The sequence below is a fragment of the Filicampus tigris genome, chromosome 13, assembly GCF_054856515.1.
Source record: "Filicampus tigris isolate MCC_2025a chromosome 13, RoL_Ftig_1.0, whole genome shotgun sequence".
Lineage (NCBI taxonomy): Eukaryota > Metazoa > Chordata > Actinopteri > Syngnathiformes > Syngnathidae > Filicampus > Filicampus tigris.
The window spans coordinates 17455426-17475692 of NC_141229.1; positions in this window are offsets into that span (position 1 = coordinate 17455426).

The window sequence follows — 20267 nt, forward strand, 5'->3', positions numbered from 1 at the left end:
TGAGCAATTACTTTTACTTTTTCCGTTTCATCCATCAATATTCGAATAATTAAAATGTCCTCAGTCCACCATAGAATTGAGAGGGGACATTAATTTTAATGCAAATAAAATTCATTTCAGTTGAATTTTCAGTTGTTGACGAAAAAGAGAAATACGTACTGTCACACTATCATGTAATGATGACTGACCTGTGTTAAACCGCTTTCAACCCGAGGTTCAGTATTACATAAATTTATGAATACAAGACTGATAAAAGTACAAGTATTGATTCAATTCCATTCCTCAAGTAAACGTTAAAAAAGACAGAATTGTACTATACCATATATATATATATTGTAGGTAAAGGCACAAATGTAAATAGTTAAATGTTTTTGTGTTATGTATGTTTTTTTATTAATTTTCCAAATGGAAAAAAATATCTGTACACATATGAGTTCCCCTCACTAACTTGCTTTTCTATTACAGAGAAGGAAAAAAACGACTATGCTATCAAAACATGTTGTTGCCAGAGAAATGCGAAATAAACTAATGATACAGACTAGTATATATACATATATATTGCCCTGCAATTGGATGGCGACCAGCCCAGGGTGTTTATTCCATATTAGACTTTTTGAACACAAAAACTGTTATTTAGGCTGGCACACAACATATTTGCCTCGAACCATTCTTGGAGCACACAACTTCAAAGAGTTCCCTTAACAACCGTGAATGTGAATGTGAATGTCTTGCTTCTCCGAATGTGATGCACGTCATCATGAATGCTCCCTGGTTCACGTTCCTCCATGTTACAAGTCTGTCTTTTCCCCCGACCTTGTAAGTGCTCAAAACTTCAGTCAATCAAAATCTCAACCGTGGTTGCTTTTACCTCTCTCTGTTAACATTTTCTTGCATTTGTTTTGAAACTGGGATTTTTTTTCTTCATGGAAAATGATGATGCTTGTTTGAATTAAAAGTACGTACCTGGAACATAATAAGAAGCCATTAATGGATGCCATAACTGCAGCTGAGCATCATTCTAAGGATCCTTGACTGAGACTGGATTGAGTTCATCTGAGGTGAAGGTTCAAATGTTATTTTTCCTTTTTCAAATCAAATCTCTATACTCTCTATATATACAAGACCAGCAGTCCTCCTCCAGCCCAAAGCTTAGCTTATGTTGCAGCTTGTATTTTCAGCATCATAGTCAAAGGAATTTAAGCCAGCCATTTTCAAAACTGCTTACCAGGGTCTCGTGTGAGTTGGAGCCTCCTGTATCCCAGCTGACTTTTGGGCGAGCGGCAGGGTGCACATTATAGACAACCATTCACACTCACATGTGCCTAAGGAAAGTTGAGACTTCTCAATTACCTACCATGAATGTTTTTGGAAAATGATACGAAATCAGAGAAAACCCACTCAAGCATGGCAAGAACATGCAAGCTCCACACAAGAAGACCCTAAGGGTTATGGTTCCAATTCAGTCAGGCAGCATGCCTCCATAAAAGGAATTTGGTTTATATAAATGAATGAGACTCAACGGATCATTATCGATTTCTTATCACTAGTCTAGAAAAAAAAGACAAATAGAAAAATAAATGGGGTTTGGACGAATTAGCGGAAATACCATTGTTGCTCGAAAACTACCCAGCAAGCTTTTTGTTTAGTTATACAGAATGTGCTTTGCACGTAATTGTAACTTCAATTTTGTAACAGAATGGCTTTATTCTGCTTCATGAAATATTAAATATGTATTGTAAGATGTTGAATTATCTATCTTGTTTCACATTTTACAATTTTCTTGATGTCCAGTCTTGGGGATACTATACTAAAAGAAAAACAAACTCAGCTATCTCGAGCAGCTTCTGGTAGATGGAAATAAAAAAACAACAACATTTTTTTGTTTTCGCTTTTGCCTTGAGATAAACAACTACAGGGAGAGATAAGGACGTCTTGAGGTTAAGAAGAGAACACAATGACATAGCTTGCACAGCAGCGTTAGAATAAGTTGTCATAGGGCACAGCAGACCTTTTCGGCGTCAGGGTACTTTGTGTTGGCAGAAAGCGAGCATTACCTGACCTGAACTAAAATGACCAATTAGTCTGTTGAATCAAGGTCCCACTGAACAGTGGACCCTCACATACACACAGTTCAGCACCTGTGGATTCATCTATTTGCAGATTTTTCTTTCAATGTTTTTCAAAATATTTTTACCGACCATCATTTTTCGTGGAAAACACCTATTGGCAGTTTATCCCTAACAGATTTTGTCTATTCACAGACCAGCCTGGCCCCTATCACTCACAATTTTGTGTCGGTCTACTGTAGCCCCCCCTGGCGAAAACTTCAGCTGCCGCCACTGCAAACGGAAAATAGTAAAACTCATCTAAAGGGTCTAAAATGAGTATTTGTGTGCCGGGTGGGAGGGGCTGCCATCTGAAATGACCATGGATGGTATTTGACAGGCTGAGCACTGTAACCAGGCAGCTGTCAGGATGTGTGAAGGAGCTTACGTCATTTTTGGGTTAATTCTGAGAATGAGGCTGAAACCACTTGCTTCAGCTCTCCTCCTCCTCCTCCGTACTCATTCAGCACTCTAAAACCACTCCGGATGTGAGCTGTGCTTTCCTTCTGCCTCTTCATAGCGCTTTTACTCTATTCCACAAGCACTATCTTCTATGGTTTATTTACCAGCCTGAGTATCACTCATGCACACTTAGCACTTATATGAGACCAAAGGGCTCAGCCCAGGATTTCTCACGTTGGCTTACATTAAGTGACAATGTTCCAACGTCCAGGCTTTACTTCAGGGGAGGAACCAAGGAATATTCAGCCAGGTGGCCAGGATGAGACCAAAGGACATTTTTGAGTACATAACATGTATAAAATGGCTATCTATGAAATAAATAGTCCTCCAGAGTTTAACTATCTAGAATGAACTAATTGTACAACCAAAGTTATACCTCCAGTGCACTTTATTTTCTTCATCTCAACAATGCAATACAATACAATACATACTATAATAAAACTACAATGTACTCTAAAAAGTATCTTCTCCACTAGTTCATTGGTTAATTAGATTAAATTAATTACAATTATATAAATTGAAATTAATCAAATTAATAACTATTAATTGTACATTAATATACTTGTTCTCTATAGGTCTATATCGACTGCACACTACACACGACTACAGCCAAATAGTAACTCTGTAACCAATTTCATTGGTGGTTTGGCTAAGCAATAAAATTGGTAGTCCTATAGCCAACCGAATTGGTCAAATTCTGACCAATCTATTGGTCAAATGAAGCCAAGAATTAACTTGTAAAAAATGATTCTCAAAATTATAAAGTAGCACCTCAAATAAAATGATTGATTGGAAAAAACTGCTCCCCACAGATTTTTTTTTTTTCGAGCCTTATTCGCCCTAAATTCTTGAGAATCATTCAGACGAGCCGTTATGTCCTTTTTTGGGAAGCTTTGCGAAGATCTTGCATGAACATGGTGGCTTGGTTGAGGAGCTCAAAGGATGGGTTGATGAGGGGAAATGGATCCTGGTTTTTAATGGTGATGTCGTTAAGTGCTCTGACGTCGATACACGGTTGTAGTGTCTTTTTTTTTTTTTTTTTAAGAATCCAGCCCTGAGCGGAGAGGAGGAGGGACTGTTATGCTTCTCCTTGGCATCCCTCTCGGGATGTGACAGGTTGCAAAGTCTACTCGAAGGTAGGGGTGCTGCGGGGAGACAGTCAACGACAGTGTCATTCGATCGGTGAGGGAAAAGGGAAAGCGCCCAAGACTTAATAAAAATGTCTTCCAAGTCGTAATATTTGGGTGGAACCAAGGAAAGATCGGGAGGAGAAACAGGAGGAGAATGATTGGAACATTGGAGTGACAATGCAAACAATGATCGTGACAGAAAGTGCTTCAACTAACTATGGACAACCAAGTCTACTGTAAACAATACCGCCGGTGCGCTACTTTGAACATTTTTACCACCCTCCAGAAACTTCTGTCATCATCTCCAAGATGACACTTGTGTGGATCAAAGTGATAGTACCCAGCCCCAGCATTTGTGTGTTTCATGTCTGATGATTATTAAAGTGTTGAAACCATACCAAAAAAAGTAGCGGCAAATGCTTTTACATGGACTTCCCATCTGGAATCCACAATTATACGAACACCAATCAGTATATATAATTGTAATCCTATCCTGTTAGTCTTACTCCACGCCTGGCATTATTGTGTCTGAAGAAGGCATTTTGTAGCAAGCTTTATTATTGAGGTAAGTTAAGCATGCTAATGAGTGCAAGTGTCTTCTCTCTCTCTCTTTCTCTCTCTCTCTTACTCTCTCTTCCTCTCTCTCTCTCACTCGCTCTATAAGCAACATCTATGTGTCCTCTGAGGACACTACTTCCCCTGCTTGTTTTGTTGCAGACCCAGATTTAATTTAAAAAAAATATTTAGTTCACAATGAGACCTAATCTCGTCTCTGATGGTGTAGTGGTATACATGCCTGTGTTGTGTGCGGGCAGCGTGGGATCGGTTCCCGCTCAGTGACGATGTCTGTGTGTGTGCCCTGCGACTGGCTGGCGACCAGTTCGGGGTGTAGTCTGCCTTTCGCCCATTGTCAGCTGGGAAAGGCTCCAGCACCTCCCCGTGACCCCTTACAGGATAAGCGGTTTGAAAGATGACATGATGATGAGACCTAATCTCTTGTTTACATTCTACATAAAAATCTTGCTCATGTTTTGTTTGCATGTAAATCCAGTATTTGCATTTGAAAATGTTTTTGTTAGTATTCTAATTGCCATTTATAAAATGTGTATTTCAAAATTGTTGCTTGACCAGATTCATATGCAATGCTTGAATTCAAAGGAAGGAGCCTGTTTGAGAATTACTAGTAGCAAACGTGTCAATTGTCCTTTCCGCTTGCGTAAATGTTAGTGATTGTGTCATGTGTGATGTCATTCACTGATGTGCATCAGGTTGCTATGGTTACACCAATGCTTTCATAGAAACGCACTCAACAGAGACAATAATTCTGCGATATGGAGGCCGTTCACCTGATCTGTGAAGTCCATTCAATAAATACAACACAAAAACAAATAAACTGCCAACTACAACTATTAAACCTTTGTTCACACTATGCAGTTATGTGTTTGTAATTTTAAAAAAATCAACCCAAAAATGTACTTCACATTTATTTGCATGTTATACATTGCTAAACATTAGCACATAGGCAGACATTACAATCATTTATTCCCTTCAACTTTTCGCTCTGCTTTTCAGATACTACAAAGTATATGCAGTCTTCCTGATGATCGAGGAGTTATAAAGAGTAATGTTATAAAACAGGCAGCTAATATGTCCTCCTCCCATCTGTCTCTATTTCTCTGTGTTCCATGACGCAAAGCCTGAGTGGGAGTGGATAAACCTTCTGCTCCCTGAGAGGACTGAGTGGGCTGCTGCCAACCACTGTGCACGCACCAGAGTTGGAGGCAGAGATGGAGGACAATAGCAAAAAGAGGAGGAGAAGGAGGAGGGGCTGGATGCATCGATGGGGACACTTCGGAAAAAGAGTAAAGTGGAATAGGATGGAATGAGCAAAAGCAAGTGAGGTATAGAGATTATAGTATGTAATATATGTGGAAGAAGGGCATGAGTGCAGACAGACAAAAGAGTAAGGGCAGGTGAGAAAATGTCTGATAATGGCAGCATAGTGAAAAAACAGGACCCAGGTAGGCAACACCTTTGCAAACCACTTGAAGCCTTTAGAAGCACCCATGGTCCCAACCAGGGGCGTAGCTAGGCAAAAAGCTCTACTGGGGCACAGGCCTTCTACTACAGTTGCCCCCCAACCACCAGTTCACAGCCCGGCTTGTGATTTGTGAGCAAAAGAGATATATTTTAAAACCATAAATAAAATAGTCGGTAGTGGAGCCTCACCGTGGCAGGAATGTAACGGACGGTTGCCGGTGCCCGAAATACCAGTCAGATCACGAACCTTACCGTGGCGGAAAAAAGGTCGGGGATCACTTCCTTACTATATCCTCTTCATCCCACACATGCACACCTATACTCACACACTGCCCCAATGACACTTCTGCAGTCTTACAAAAACTACTACTTGAGATGAATGTATGAATGTACCAATGACTACTTATACACATATGTATATTAATGTATATTTATCGTTATAAAATTATTTTAACGACTATGAACACTTTTAACACGGCAACAAAGGCATAGCACAGCTGTATTTGTGCCACATTACCACGCATCAAAGTGCATTGCACGCTCAGTGTTCTTCATCCCTCGGAAGCCTGTGTTGGTGGGTGCAGTGGCAGTGCTAGCATGGATGGCGTCATGTATGTGTACAAACTTAAGATAGTCCGACTTTGATTTGATGAGGGTTGCTGTTGTTGTCCCAAAACTGTTAAAGCACTTTCAAGAATGCTATATTCGCTCAGCTTGCTTAATTTAAATAGCCTCGGAAAAAGTGAACAACTGTGTTTACCAATTAAAACACTGACATTTGTATGGAATAATGACTGAACAGCCATTGGCAGTAATAACACCAAAGCGACATGTTAACATTTTCTTCAATGTAACATTTAGCCTCTACCAGAAAATTCCAGGAGATATATAATATCTTTCTAACCCAATCTTAAATGACCACTTCATACTGGCAGAAAAAATAAGGTTGGTATTATTTTTAGCATTTGACTGAAAATGCATTATGCATTAATAGCATGTTGCCGTCACAAGCAGGTTGAAAATTAATGAATGAAGGGAAACACTGCAGGTGTCTGTGACATATAACCAACTGCGATTTTTTTTTTCTCACTCCAGCATACCAGTCAGTCCGATGGCAGTCCTCACCTGATACTGGCACACAGCTCATTATTAATACTGGGGCACTTGCCCCAGTAAAAGAGGTCTGGCGATGCCTCTGGTCCAATGTTATTGTTCTAGGTGGCTAGATTAGTCAATCAATCAGAATACGAACAAACGTGAGAATAGCACGTTACTAAAACAGCCATACTTGATAATAACATTTAGTATTTCAAATTAATTTGAAACCACAGCACAATTGTATGAGAAATTGAATTGTTGAATATGGTTCTTGCACTTCATTATAATGCATCTGTTTTAGGAGGGTTTGGTTAATGTAACGTGAGGCAAAGTGAGGAAAATTTGGGAGGATTACGTATTGTTTGTCAAGCTTGCTATGTTGATGTTAGTACTGACGTGCTCCAATTACTCAAACTTGTAGGTCTCTAACTTAATTATACATATACAGTATATATATATATATATATATATATATATATATATATATATATATATATATATATATATATATATATATATATATATATATATATATATATATATATATATATATATGTATAGCGAGAGAGAGAGAGAGAGAGAGAGAGAGAGAGAGAGAGCTGGGCAGTCCGTCCCAAAAATGGAACGGAAGGCGGGTGGGGGGGCGTCAATTTCTAAAAAAAAAAAAGGGTCGGACTAAGCAAGGGCGGAGGTGGATTTTAGTCCAGCCCACTAATCGTCCCTCATGCGTGTGACGTGGTCAGGATGCGGTCAATGCTGTTCTCTTCTATGGAGCCGTCCTCATTAATTGCCTGCACAACGCTTTTCATGTGCTTACCGACGGAATGCAAGGACGGAAGTGCTTTAAAAGGATGATATATATATATATATGTAGTTATTTGATATAATATGATATAGAATATATACTGTATATATATATAATATTTTTTTATTGAGGGGGGCAAAAACGTGATACAAAGAGCACAAGATTCATGCGGTTAATGCTGCATTTGGCTTTGTGAGTGGCAAATTGAAACCTCAACTATAAACTAAAGTTAACAAGCTATAATCACTCAAATCTATTTCTAAAAGAAGTTAAGTTAAGACATATGTTACATTTTGGGATAAAGCTTATGTTTTGGATCTCATTACACTGTTTTGATGTGCCCATTGAAATGTCTGGTGGTTGTGATATATGAACTTCTTGAGCAGATAAAACTGCTACACTAAACACAGTAAGCAAAAGAATGAATTAATTGGCTTTTATCATATTTGTGTGCACACAAATATTGCACCAACATCAACAGAGCTGGTCTCCTCCTACTGCACATATGGGACAACGAGCACTTACTCCCACCTATACTGTTGCTATCAACCCCAGCAAGCAAGATAACGACAGGAACTGTGTGGTATTATGAGGTGGCTAATTTTGACATGGTTCGTAAAGTTTTGTGACCACAACTAACATTATTTGTTCAGGATTTTTTCTAATGATGCAAGAACATTAAATATTTCATTGTAATTGGAGATAATTCTTAGAAATCTGAATTAAAAAGAAATGTATTTATGCAGGAAGACAAAGCAAAATAATGGAACGGGTAGCCTAATTGTGCTTGTGGCTGTTTTCTGATTCCTGTGTATGCGCATACCAATAATCGGACCGATCGATACCCGGACCGATTTTGACTAGGTGTGGACAATATGAGCTAAGGAAATACCATAGACCATACTCTACAAAAAATACTGTAAATCTGCACTTCACGTCACGCGTCACAGAACAATTTGTGCATTTGTGAACAACAGCTCTTGTTTATATTTTAAATTGCTTCATACATCTTCTGCAAAACATTCTATGACAATATTTAACAATGAAGAACATCAAAATATGTCAAGCAGACAGTGTGCCACATGCGTCACCCAAAAATATAGATATATAATTTGTGGACGGCCCTTAACACAGATGATAAGAGAGATCAGGGTCTATTGCTGTTATTGCAAATACGTTTGCAGTGACAACTAATTCAGCCGCGATCTTTTGACATTTTCTGAAATTGTCCTACACATACTACAGGTGACCTGAAACGGTTGCCAGATTGCACAAATAGGAATTCAGGAACTCATTTCCCTTGGTGTTGCATTGGTGGCTATTTTGCACTTTGGCTAAATCCAGCTCTGCGGTAACAAGTGACACCTTCTGTTTCCATGCTTCCGGTCGCTAGGCAACGTCAGCAATTATGCTAGTGCCAAGAGAGGAAAGAGAGGAAGTAGAACCCTGCGGCCCACCTGCCTCCATTCATCTTGGCGATGCTGGTAAGGCTTTGTCGCTCACTCAGTGAAGCGTTTCCATATTGAGCCATATTGATGAGGTCTGCCACAACATGCTGTGCTTCCTATTACTTTCATTTTATTAGTAGGATTTCACTGTTGGACTCCTCAGCAATAGATTGGGAAGAACACACTGATTTTCTCTTCCACAAAACACTGCTGCCCTCTGTCGTTCTCTCCAGCCTCTCTGATATCACTTTAATCCAAGGGAATCACAAATTGAGAGTTTATAAGAAACAAAAAGACCAGAGACCAAGGCAACAAGAAAACATATCATGTAAATTACATCACCTATCACATTCAAGTAGAGATGGAAAAAGATTTCCTGATAGAACCAATGAAACTTGTGTAAAGACTTATTGTAAATGTTTTATTAAAATGCAAAATATAAAAAAACAGTCGCCACGGAAGTGAGCACACACACACCACACACGACAATACCCAAAGATGACTAAAAATGGCTAGGATCTATCAAAGACCAAACTCGAATGCAAAACTCTAGACTTGTTGGGTTAGTTAAATAGATGTCAGCTAGTTGAACAGTTGGGCAACTTCTAAATCAGGAATTGTTCACTTAATCCAACACTTGGAGTGCCGGATTAATTTTTGAACATTAAAAAAATGCATCCTCAACCACACCTGATCAGTTTGAAGTTGTGATAACACCGTTCACCACTAGATGGCATTGCTTAATAGCACTTCCACCGGTTTCTATCCATTAGAGAAGAAGAAAGTAGAGACGCTGTCATCCATGTGGCACTTTAGAGTCGCTCAAATTAAAAGAGAGACTCTTGGAGTGCATAGAAGGAGCGTGTTTACGTAATTACCAGGAAAGGCACGCTCACATGTACTGGTGAGGTACCAGATAGTGAATACCTTAGCTGAGCATTCAGCGGAACTAACCATGATGTTCCTGTTTTGCAAACAAGGCACAGTCACAGTTTCATGTTAACAACGTGCAACATAAAATGAACGCAACAGTTAATTAAAGGGGAGTCAACCCAAACATATTTTTTTCAAGAACATGCTCTATGCAGGCCCATTAATTCTGATTCATATTACTTTTGTGGAATATGAGTTAGCAACACAATCCACCCCTTTTTAGCCACCTCGGGGCGGCCAGCGGCCAGTCAGCTTCAGGAAACAGGTGAGCCATGATTGGTCATTGCCTGAGCCCTGAGCAACTGTGATGTCATTTTCAGTCGACAGAAGTGACAAAATGGCTGCCCCCTGAGATGGCTAAAAACGCAATATTTATCAGAACGCCTTGTTTAAACTAGTAGGCCTGCATAGAACATATTTAAAAAAAAAATGTTTGGGTTGACTTCCGCTTTAAGGCACACATTCAACAAATTAAAGATAACAAACACACTTAAACAATAATGATTAATGCCCTTTGTACAAGCCATTTCTCTTATGTGGATTTATTTTGGTATATTCAACCTCCCACCACTTGGGGGAGCCGGGGAGTCAATTTGCCTCTGCCACGGGTCTATATAATTAAGGCAGTGATGAGACCCAGGGGTTGCGAGGGTGGAAGGGCAAACGATTTTGAACCGTGGTGATGTGGTGAAACAGGTGGACACTGATATAGTTGCAATATTGTAAAAAGAAGGAAAGGACAAAGGTGGAAGTTTGGTCCCGTCTCAGCAAATGAGAAGAAAATAAATATTTTTTGTGGACATTTTGGTCATTTAACCACGGGTCAAACCAAGCCGTCAGCAACCACCGTGACCATTTTGATAGGCAAAGGGGTCACAACACCCTTATTATATAAAAAGTTCAGCAATGCATGCCATAATGCGTCCTGGGAACCGAAGAGCAGCCGACCTCAAACCCCAGAACCAGATTGTTTTTTATAATTATTATTTGCCACTCACCAGCTTTGTTTGGCTGCTTTACAAAGCAGAGTGAACTGCCCTACTGCATCGTATCATACATGTGTGATTGGAAAGATGTAAGTGAGCCTGTATCTTCATTTGGGGATTTTGAATGACATGCAGGACAAACATAGTATTACATTATAATCTTTGAGTGAGTTGATTTTTGTGAAAGAAAAAGTGTCCCCCTGGTAGCCCTGATGAAAAATTGTTTTGGCTGGACAGAGGCCATGGTTGATGACACCATGTGAATCCATTCATTCCTCAATAAGTAATGATGTAGACAGTTGGGCGAGTTGGAGCCTATCGCAGGTGACTTTGAATGAGATGCAGGGTACACCATTGACTGGTCAACAGCCAATCTCAGGTCACGTTTCGACAAACAACCATACACCCTCACCAATAGTGTGTACAATTTAGTTTTCAATTAACCTATTGCACATGTTTGTAGAATGCAGGTGGAAGTCGGTTGAGGTACCGAAAACCCACGCAAATATGGGGAGAACAAGATTCAAACCCTAAAGTGTGAAACGACCATACAATCTACTTCTTATGCTGCATGCCAACTGTAGTAACAATTGTTTTTTGTATGTTAATAGTAATAGTCAACATTGAGAAATTGTATGTGGGGCTCCAACATTTAAAAATACTGAATTGATATACTTTACCACAATTGCCCAAAAACAAATACAACTTCAAGGAGTGATTATAAGCAGCCAAGGACTGTTCTCACATTAGTGAATATAAATGTGTTGAAACTGCAGTGACATTAATGACATGTGAGGATCGGGATTTGGACCCATTCGCAGATATGACATGGAAGTTGAAGAGTAAAAAGTCTTTATCAAGAAAAATACAAAGTAACAACAGAGATCAGGACGGGAAGGGAGTGCATCCTCACTCCAAGGTTTGACGTACTGACAATCTGTCAGTGTGTAACTCAAAGATTCAAACTGTAAGACTTCAAGCCTATATGACAGTATAAAGGTCCGACAAAGCATAAAAGGACCATAGCAACTGCAGAGCAACTGATACGTCACGTAAACAACCAGTTATAACAATTAAGGCTTTTCTTAATGATTGTTCCATGAAAGTGATTTTATCTATAATGTGCACCTTCGCTTACTTTTGACCAAATAAAAAACAAACCTTCAAATCACACTGAAAATCTATTGCTGTCTCTTGGGTCATCACAGTCAATTAATAACCACACTAATGATGTAGTCAGACAGTAATTGCACTTTAATTTCACTTTTGAAACTGACTGCAGGGACATAAATCAAGTTTGAGTACCCAGAAAGAGACATCAATTGACCTCAATTGAGAGCTTCACCACTCTTTTCTACAAGTGTAGACATGACTTGAATAATAAGCAAATACGTAGAAATACGCTGCAGAAAAAAGTCTGCTTGCCAAAGTCAGCATGCTGTGAATGCCATATGATTAAAAAGCTTGCGCAACTGTGTTTAACATTCCAACCTCTGAAAAGATATTTCAAACAAGGCTCTGCCACACAGACTGCATGTGCAGTTGTAGCCCAGAGAGCAAAATTGGTGTGGCCCATAAGTGTGGAATAAGTGTTAATCCACTCGTTTTTAGCCATCGCTGAGGGCGGCCATTTCATATTCTGTCGACTGAAAATTACATCACAACTGTTCACAACGACCAATCACGGCTCAGATTCAGAAAACAGGTCAGCCGCTCATTTTCAGTCGACAGAAGACAAAATGGCCGCCCCCGGAGATGGCTAAAAACGAGTGCCTTTTGCTACTTAATTTATATTCCACAAAAGCAAAATTAATCAGAATACCGTATTTCAACGAGTGGGCCTGCTGGGAACATACTATTGAAAAAAATATGTTTGGGTTGACTTTCGCTTTAAACTTAATTCCTTCTGTCCTCAGCACATTTTAAAGACTAAACACTAGCACTACGCTCTTCTTTAATTCGTTTATAAAGTTTTCTCTACTTGTCCCGTTTATTTTATTTATTTATTTATTTTTAGGCACAAACACGCCAAAGTCAGGTGACTGCACCGCCATCTCAACCGGAGCCAAAATCCCAGGAAGTGGTAGTGTATAAAGGGACCACATTCATCCGCGCACCCACTGGGGAACACATGGCATAAATGTTTGCAAGTAGTTAGCTAGCCTCTCAACTGCACCTGGACCTGCTGCTATTATCACACCATTTTATGAAACAGAAGACGCAACTGGTAGTCCAATGCAATGTACAAGTTCAATCATTTTCTTTTGCTAATTTAAAGTGTTTAAAATACTTAATTGAAACTTTGTGTGAAGTTAATACTGGAGTATGATGTCAATTTAAGTTTCAATTCATTGAATTGTTTGAGATGATGGAATAATTGTTGTGTACAAGTACTAGTAGCATTTGTTTTGTAAAACCTGTGAAATGCTTATTGATCCTTATTTGATGTATATTTGTTTCATTTGAAGGTTATCAACCTATTCCAACCCATTCCAACCTATTCCAAGATATTCAAACACCCAAATCCCATCTTCAAGAAAATAAATAGTCAAAGAATACGAGGAATTGAGTTGTCCTTTGCTTTCTTCAACTATTCATCAGGCCTTTGTCAAGTTTGGGCAGAGTTGTGGTAAAGGAAACGCATACAAACTTGACAAACACATTTTTTTTCATGTTTGAAAAAGAAGTCAGATTGTACACTCCACAAATAGAAAAAAACTCAAGACTTTGTGTCTATGAGAGCCTTATAATATTTTCCTGTTTCTTCTTCTTTTCCTGTTTGTTTGTCTCCCCCTCGCTGTTATTTTAATGTGTTCAACTGTGTTCTTGAATAAAGCATTAATAAATAAATAAATAAATACCTTTTTCAAAATAAATACTTGTACAGTTACCTAGGTAACATAGTGGGGCCAGCTATGGTTATATGATTTGGCTGAGATATGGGCCTTGTGTGGCCGACATTGTGGAAACCAGATGTGGACCACTAAAGGGCCGTAATTCATTGAGGTATGTGGGCCGAGTGCAGGTGGATTTTGCTATTTAATTTGCTATCTGGGCTTCTTCCGCGGACGTCACTTGACCTTTGACGTAACACACGTGGCATTTCGTAATGGTGTACGCCAGGGGTGGCCATGGGTGGGCCTGAGTGTGCACAGGCCCACCCAGATTGACAGACTGCCCACCCGGTGAGATTCATGAAAAAAATATATACTTATCATGAAATTATTTTTGAATTTGTGTTTCGTAGTTTTTTATTGTGTTGAATATTAAGAATGACATAATTGTGGTTGTCTAAGGCTGATCTGGACTTCATATTATTTTGTTTTTCATTTTATTTGAATATACGATGTGTCGGAACAGGAGGATTGTGCTCAATATTCAGGTGCACCCTGATTTTTCCAGGCCCCCCCCCCATAAGCCACGTTCTGGCTCCGCCCCTGGTGTGCGCGCACACGTGTGTCTGCGTGTGTGTGTGTGTGTGTGTGTGTGTGATGATGTAATACAATTCTTACATCTGTGCTGTAAAATAATACTATGTGTAGAAAAAAAATTGAAACTGCATTTAAGGGTGGGTGAAGACTCGCTATACATATATGGCCCAGAATTCTAAATTGATTTCTGAGCCAGATACTTCACTCAACAACTTGTTTGCCAGAGTCAAGATATTGCCTCCTTTGCCGATCCCGGGCCATGTTCACATGCCGTATGCCAGTGCCGACTGAATACCACCTGTGCCAGCTTCTTGCCGGATCTGGCCCAAATGCCTTTGCTGTATCCTAGGACTCACTGCAGGGTCCTAGGACTCAGCAAAGGATTTTCATTTGTTTTCTTGGATAAAAGTTTGCTTTCTTGGTGTTAATATGATAAGATCAAACGGCGTTACTGTTTTTGTTGTTTATCCATTTATTTTTATTCAAATTAAATATCAGTCATGCAGAACTGTTTTTGTTTAAATGTGCCCTGTGAATGACTGGCAAGCAGTCCAGGGTGTTTGTCACCCCAAAGTCAGCTATACGCTACAGTTACCCATCAACCTAATGAGGACAAGCTGAATAAATACTATAATAATAAAATAAATTATGGATGAATGATGAGTCTTAAATGTCTATGGCCTCCTCATAAAATGATTACAGACTGCAAAATAGAGTCATGTAATAGTACACAAGGTTTCAAGAGTGCCAGTTAGTAGAAAATGTATTTTTTCCTTTCAAGGGCACCTGCAAAGAAAAAGCTCCGACTACAGGTATTGGCATTTTTATTTTTTGTCCAAAGATTTCAACAACAATGTGATGCTTGCCAGTTGAACCACATACTGTAAATCAAAATGTGAATTTGAAGTACAAGAACTCTGCAACAACTCTGCTTCAAGTGGTTGATCGGCTTATTCATCATATCATTACATGTTATTTACCTTTTGTATTCAATTAACTTGGTCTTAGTAATGGAAATGCGTGTCAGTCCGCATCCCTTCAGCATGTACTCTTGTTTTTTTTTTGTTCCAATGTATGTAAATCAACAGTATAACTCCATGTCTAATGGATGGGGATATTCTAAATTAAGGTGGAACACCCATAAACCTTTGAGGTAGAAAGAGTCTGGGGACCAAATGATACCAGATACAGGCAACCTTGAAAGGAAGAGGTCACTCTTTGCTGGTAGCTAATTGTGGTGCATTATACAAATGATATAGCAGCAATACACACTAATGCTGAGAATGGCATGAGAGCCCTCCTTTGGTTATTTTCTTTGCAAGATACTGACTGTGTGACACTCGGTACGCCGGCTTTACAGCAATGTTAAGTTTTGTCTTGTTTTTGCTAGAAGTGGAATTCAATAATTGAAAAAATTTGAAATATTAAAATACAGCTACAGGGCAAACGTGAAAGACAAAAATTGGTTATTTGTTATTTAAAGGGGAAGTGAACCCCCCAAATGTATCTGGAATAATATGTTATATGCGCCTTCACTAGTTTTAACCTGGAATTCTGCTTAATATTGCGTTTGTGGAATATAAGTTAAGCAGCAAAATCCACATATTTTTAGCCATCTCAGGGGGGCGGCCATTATGTCATTTCCGTTGACGGGAAATGACATCACAGTTGCTCAGGTTCAGGTAAGGTCCAATCATGGCTCACCTGTTTTCTGGAGCTGAGCCATGATAGGTCGTTATCTGAGCCCTGCGCATAGCAATTTTGTTTTTAACTAACTGTTAACATGTACCTTATCCCTTTGTATGCGAAGTGTGTCTTTGTGTGGGACATCTTCAGATTGTAAAAATGTCTACCAGCGCCAAAGGATATTTAAACGACCTGGAAGTGGAAGTCTTTTGCTAGGTTTACATGGAGCCATGTATTCCGATTAGAAAGGATCCGAATGACCAATCGGAATGAAAAGGCAGAATCCGAATGGAATTTTATTCGGGTTCACAGGGGTGGTATATTTCTTTTGCCAATCCGAACGAGCGTCATGTAAACAGTTCAATTGGAATGGCCATGCTGCGTCCGGTCTGCGCATGCTCTGTCTTCACGTAAATGCGTAGTGTCGTTGTTGTTTATGCATTTTAAAATGGCAGCGTCTTACCAGAGCTTGTCTGCGACGTGAGAACTTGTTTTAAAGTACTGGTAACTTGTTTTTAATCAAGATGCTGCTTTAATAAAAGTGTGAAAACAATCGTGAATACTGTGCTAAATAGATGAATGAACAGTTGTAAACAACTCAATCCACTCACGATACTTGCGGAATGTAAGGACGGAAGCGCTTTAAAAGGACGAGGACGGACAGTGGTCAGACGCCAAATTTTTTTTGTGAATGAGTACGGAAGGGTACCCAGGTCGTGGATGGAGGACGGACTGGCAGAAAAGGGTAAAGTGCCCATCTCTAGTAATCAGAATGTATTTAACCAGTAATATTTACATAAATTATAAATGCACCATTTTACTGTCTAGTGCTGATAATAATCTGTCTTTTATATTCTTTTTCAGTCTTAATACAGTATTTTAAAAGATTGCTGTTTTTAGAGCATCACTGATCATTTAGCGGTACACTCGCATTATTTGTGTGCAGGGTTCAGTTTCCACTCAGTGATGGTGTGAATGTGAGTGTGAATGGTTGATTATCTCTCTGTGTGCCCTGCAACTGACTGGCGACCAGTTTAGGGTGCAGTCATATCCATCCATCCATTATCTGTACCGCTTATCCTCACAAGGGTCGCGGGGCGTGCTGGAGCCTATCCCGGCTGTCTTTGGGCAGTAGGCGGGGGACACCCTGAATTGGTTGCCAGCCAATCGCAGGGCACACAGAGACAAACATCCGCACTCACAATCACACCTAGGGGCAATTTAGACAGTCCAATCAACTTACCATGCATGTTTTTGGAATGTGGGAGGAAACCGGAGTACCCGGAGAAAACCCACACAGGCACGGGGAGAACATGCAAACTCCACACAGGGAGGCCGGAGCCGGGATCGAACCCACGACCTCTGAACTGTGAGGCGGACGTGCTAACCAGTCGAACACCGTGCCGCCGGGTGCAGTCATAGTTAGTCTTCATTTCATACAAATGAATAAAGTTGGTCTTCCAAAAATGTTTAACTGAGTGAAAAATTCAACTTTGTTGTGAGTCCAATAAATGCTACTGTTATTCATGTTTCTGTGATTTGTCAAATGAAATTTTAATGCATTACCAAATAAAATGAATACAAATGTCAAAGTAAACATTCACATGACTTCTTTTGGCCTCCTCACGTGCTTTTCGTGTGGCCGTGTAGTCATAGACTTTGTAAACCAGGAGTGTGTTACACCTTTTTAAAAAATTATAGTTAGGTCGTAGAAATTTCTGGACATAGGTACTGTATGAAAAATACAATAATCCTATCTCACCATGCTCATTGAGGGACACTCCCCTGATGTCACCAAGACTGGTGGCTGTATTGATGGCCTGCCACCCAGTGTGCCTCGTGTATCTCTTTATAATACTGCCAGGTGCTGACTGTATTCTCCCCTTCCTCAGTCCCTGAGCCTGTTTTTGGGGTTCGAATCTCCTTCAAGAAGACACAGACAATTGCAAAATACTGAAATTCATAATTACTGCAAAAGTGCCTAGATCCAGAAAAAATACATCAATTGCTTCAGCAACGGGGGTGAGAACCTCAGAATGGCACAAGTACATTATTGTGTAAGCAGTTGCTTTGTATCACTTTTTGAATCAGTGAATAGGAAATAGAAGCCTGGGAGACTAAAAGTAGTCTCTCCACCAAATATAGCCCCCACACTTTCTGCCAATGGGTCAGTGGGTGAGGGAAGAGTGGAGGGGAGTGGAGACATGAGGGGAAGCTGTGTCCTACCGCTGCCATCCAAGGGAGAGTGTGGGCGACACAGGCACAGAGAATGAGGAAGACAAGGACCTGCAAGGCCAAGTGGGTCGAGCCGTCCGGTATACAAAACTAAAAATGGACATGATGATGCTCACCGGTTCGGCCTATTGATTTGTCAGATGCTATTTCAGCAATGTTAAGCAACAGATAAAGGAGAGGGAAACTTGACATCATCGGCTCAATATCACTTGCCCCCACATTTTCTCTGATTGTGCAATCACCTGGGTGGACTCAAACGTGGTTTCCTGTGTACATTGGGCCATATTTGGTAACAACATTGCATCTACTGCCTGATGACTGGATTCACTGTATTTGATATTTTTGGTTGTAGTAACCAACATTTTCCATACAATAGCCACATGCGTCATTGAAGTTAGGCAGAAATAACACAGGAAAGAGTAAATGCTGATCAAAATCTATCTTTTTTTAAAATTATTGTTGTTATGTGATATTTACCAGGGTCAGATACAGTGGTGATAAAGATCGTTTTTCCTCAAAAATGTCTGAAAATATCAGGGCAATGAATACTTTTCAAAATTCAATTAATTTCCGCAGTACAACATTTCAAGTATTTCCCATGGCTCCTCATGTCCCATTTCCAGCCAGTAGAAGCCAAAAATCCACTTTGACCAGGGCATAAATAATGGTTACATTTTTGTTCGCACGAACGTCATTTCTTCATTTCTCTCCTGGAACTCATTCTCATCTCTCAAACAAATAAAGTGCTTATTGTGTTATACATAGAGCTCTTAAATTTTCTTATCTCTGCTCTGAGGAGTAATTTAACTTGCAACTCTCTATCATGGAGTTTATCGAACACAAATGACTGTGAATTTTATTTGTAAATGAGACTTTTCCCCTACAGGTAAAGAGATTTACATAATGAAGGAACCAATATTTGGTTTTTTTAGCCATAAAAGATGGACTTCATCCTTATGTCACAAAAGAATGAACAAACATCCCTCACACCCAAGCTCTCTGCCACAAACGAAAACAAGTACAGTACAGGTATAACCTGTTATCCCCACTGTCACAGGATCCATGCAGTATCAACAAACTGCCTCTAGAGAGCAGAAAGGCCTATTGTCCGTACTGTGGAGATAGTCGAAACAAGTGGAAATGGAAAAATAATATTGACTTTAAATAGAAATTTAAATTAGAGATTAGTTATTTTTTACTAAATGAAATGCTTTGTTTACACATTTTATTTCTTATTTAATTTAAATAACCGTATATATATATATATATATATATATATATATATATATATATATATATATATATATATATATAGTCTAACACAACCTGTCAAGGTTATCCAAAAGATTACTGACAATCTGTGAAATGGGGATATTTGCTGTTAATCCAATTATTCATTGCTTCCAATAGAATACCGTTGCTGCCCTCATGTGGTCAAAAATGTCAAGACAATGAACATAGGCAATCCTGAAAATGACAAAGTTGAAAGCATTTAACACAGCAGCACTTGTAATGGGACCTTTCTTTTACAGTGATTTTGCATTGGAATTCAATTACCAAAAATAAAAAAAAACGTTTGGCAGTCGTGTTCCTTGTTCACTTGTTGGCTATATACAGTAGTAAATTGGATTTGCATTTAGTGAGACCTGGAATAAAGCCACGGGGTCCTTGGAAAGTTTACCAGGTCAGTGACCGGAGGTGTTAAGTTGCAAAGCCTCTCACTCAAAAGCCAATATGATCTAAAAACACAGCAAGCAACTCTCTCTGCTGCAAAAGGAAAATCAATTTTAAAGAATATATATCCATTCGTGCATGAAAAAAGTCATGCTTCACTAGTAGTACATGAAAAATAAAATGTAATCTTCACTTAGAGCAGTAAAACTTTCTTGCAGGAAATGAATGCAGAAT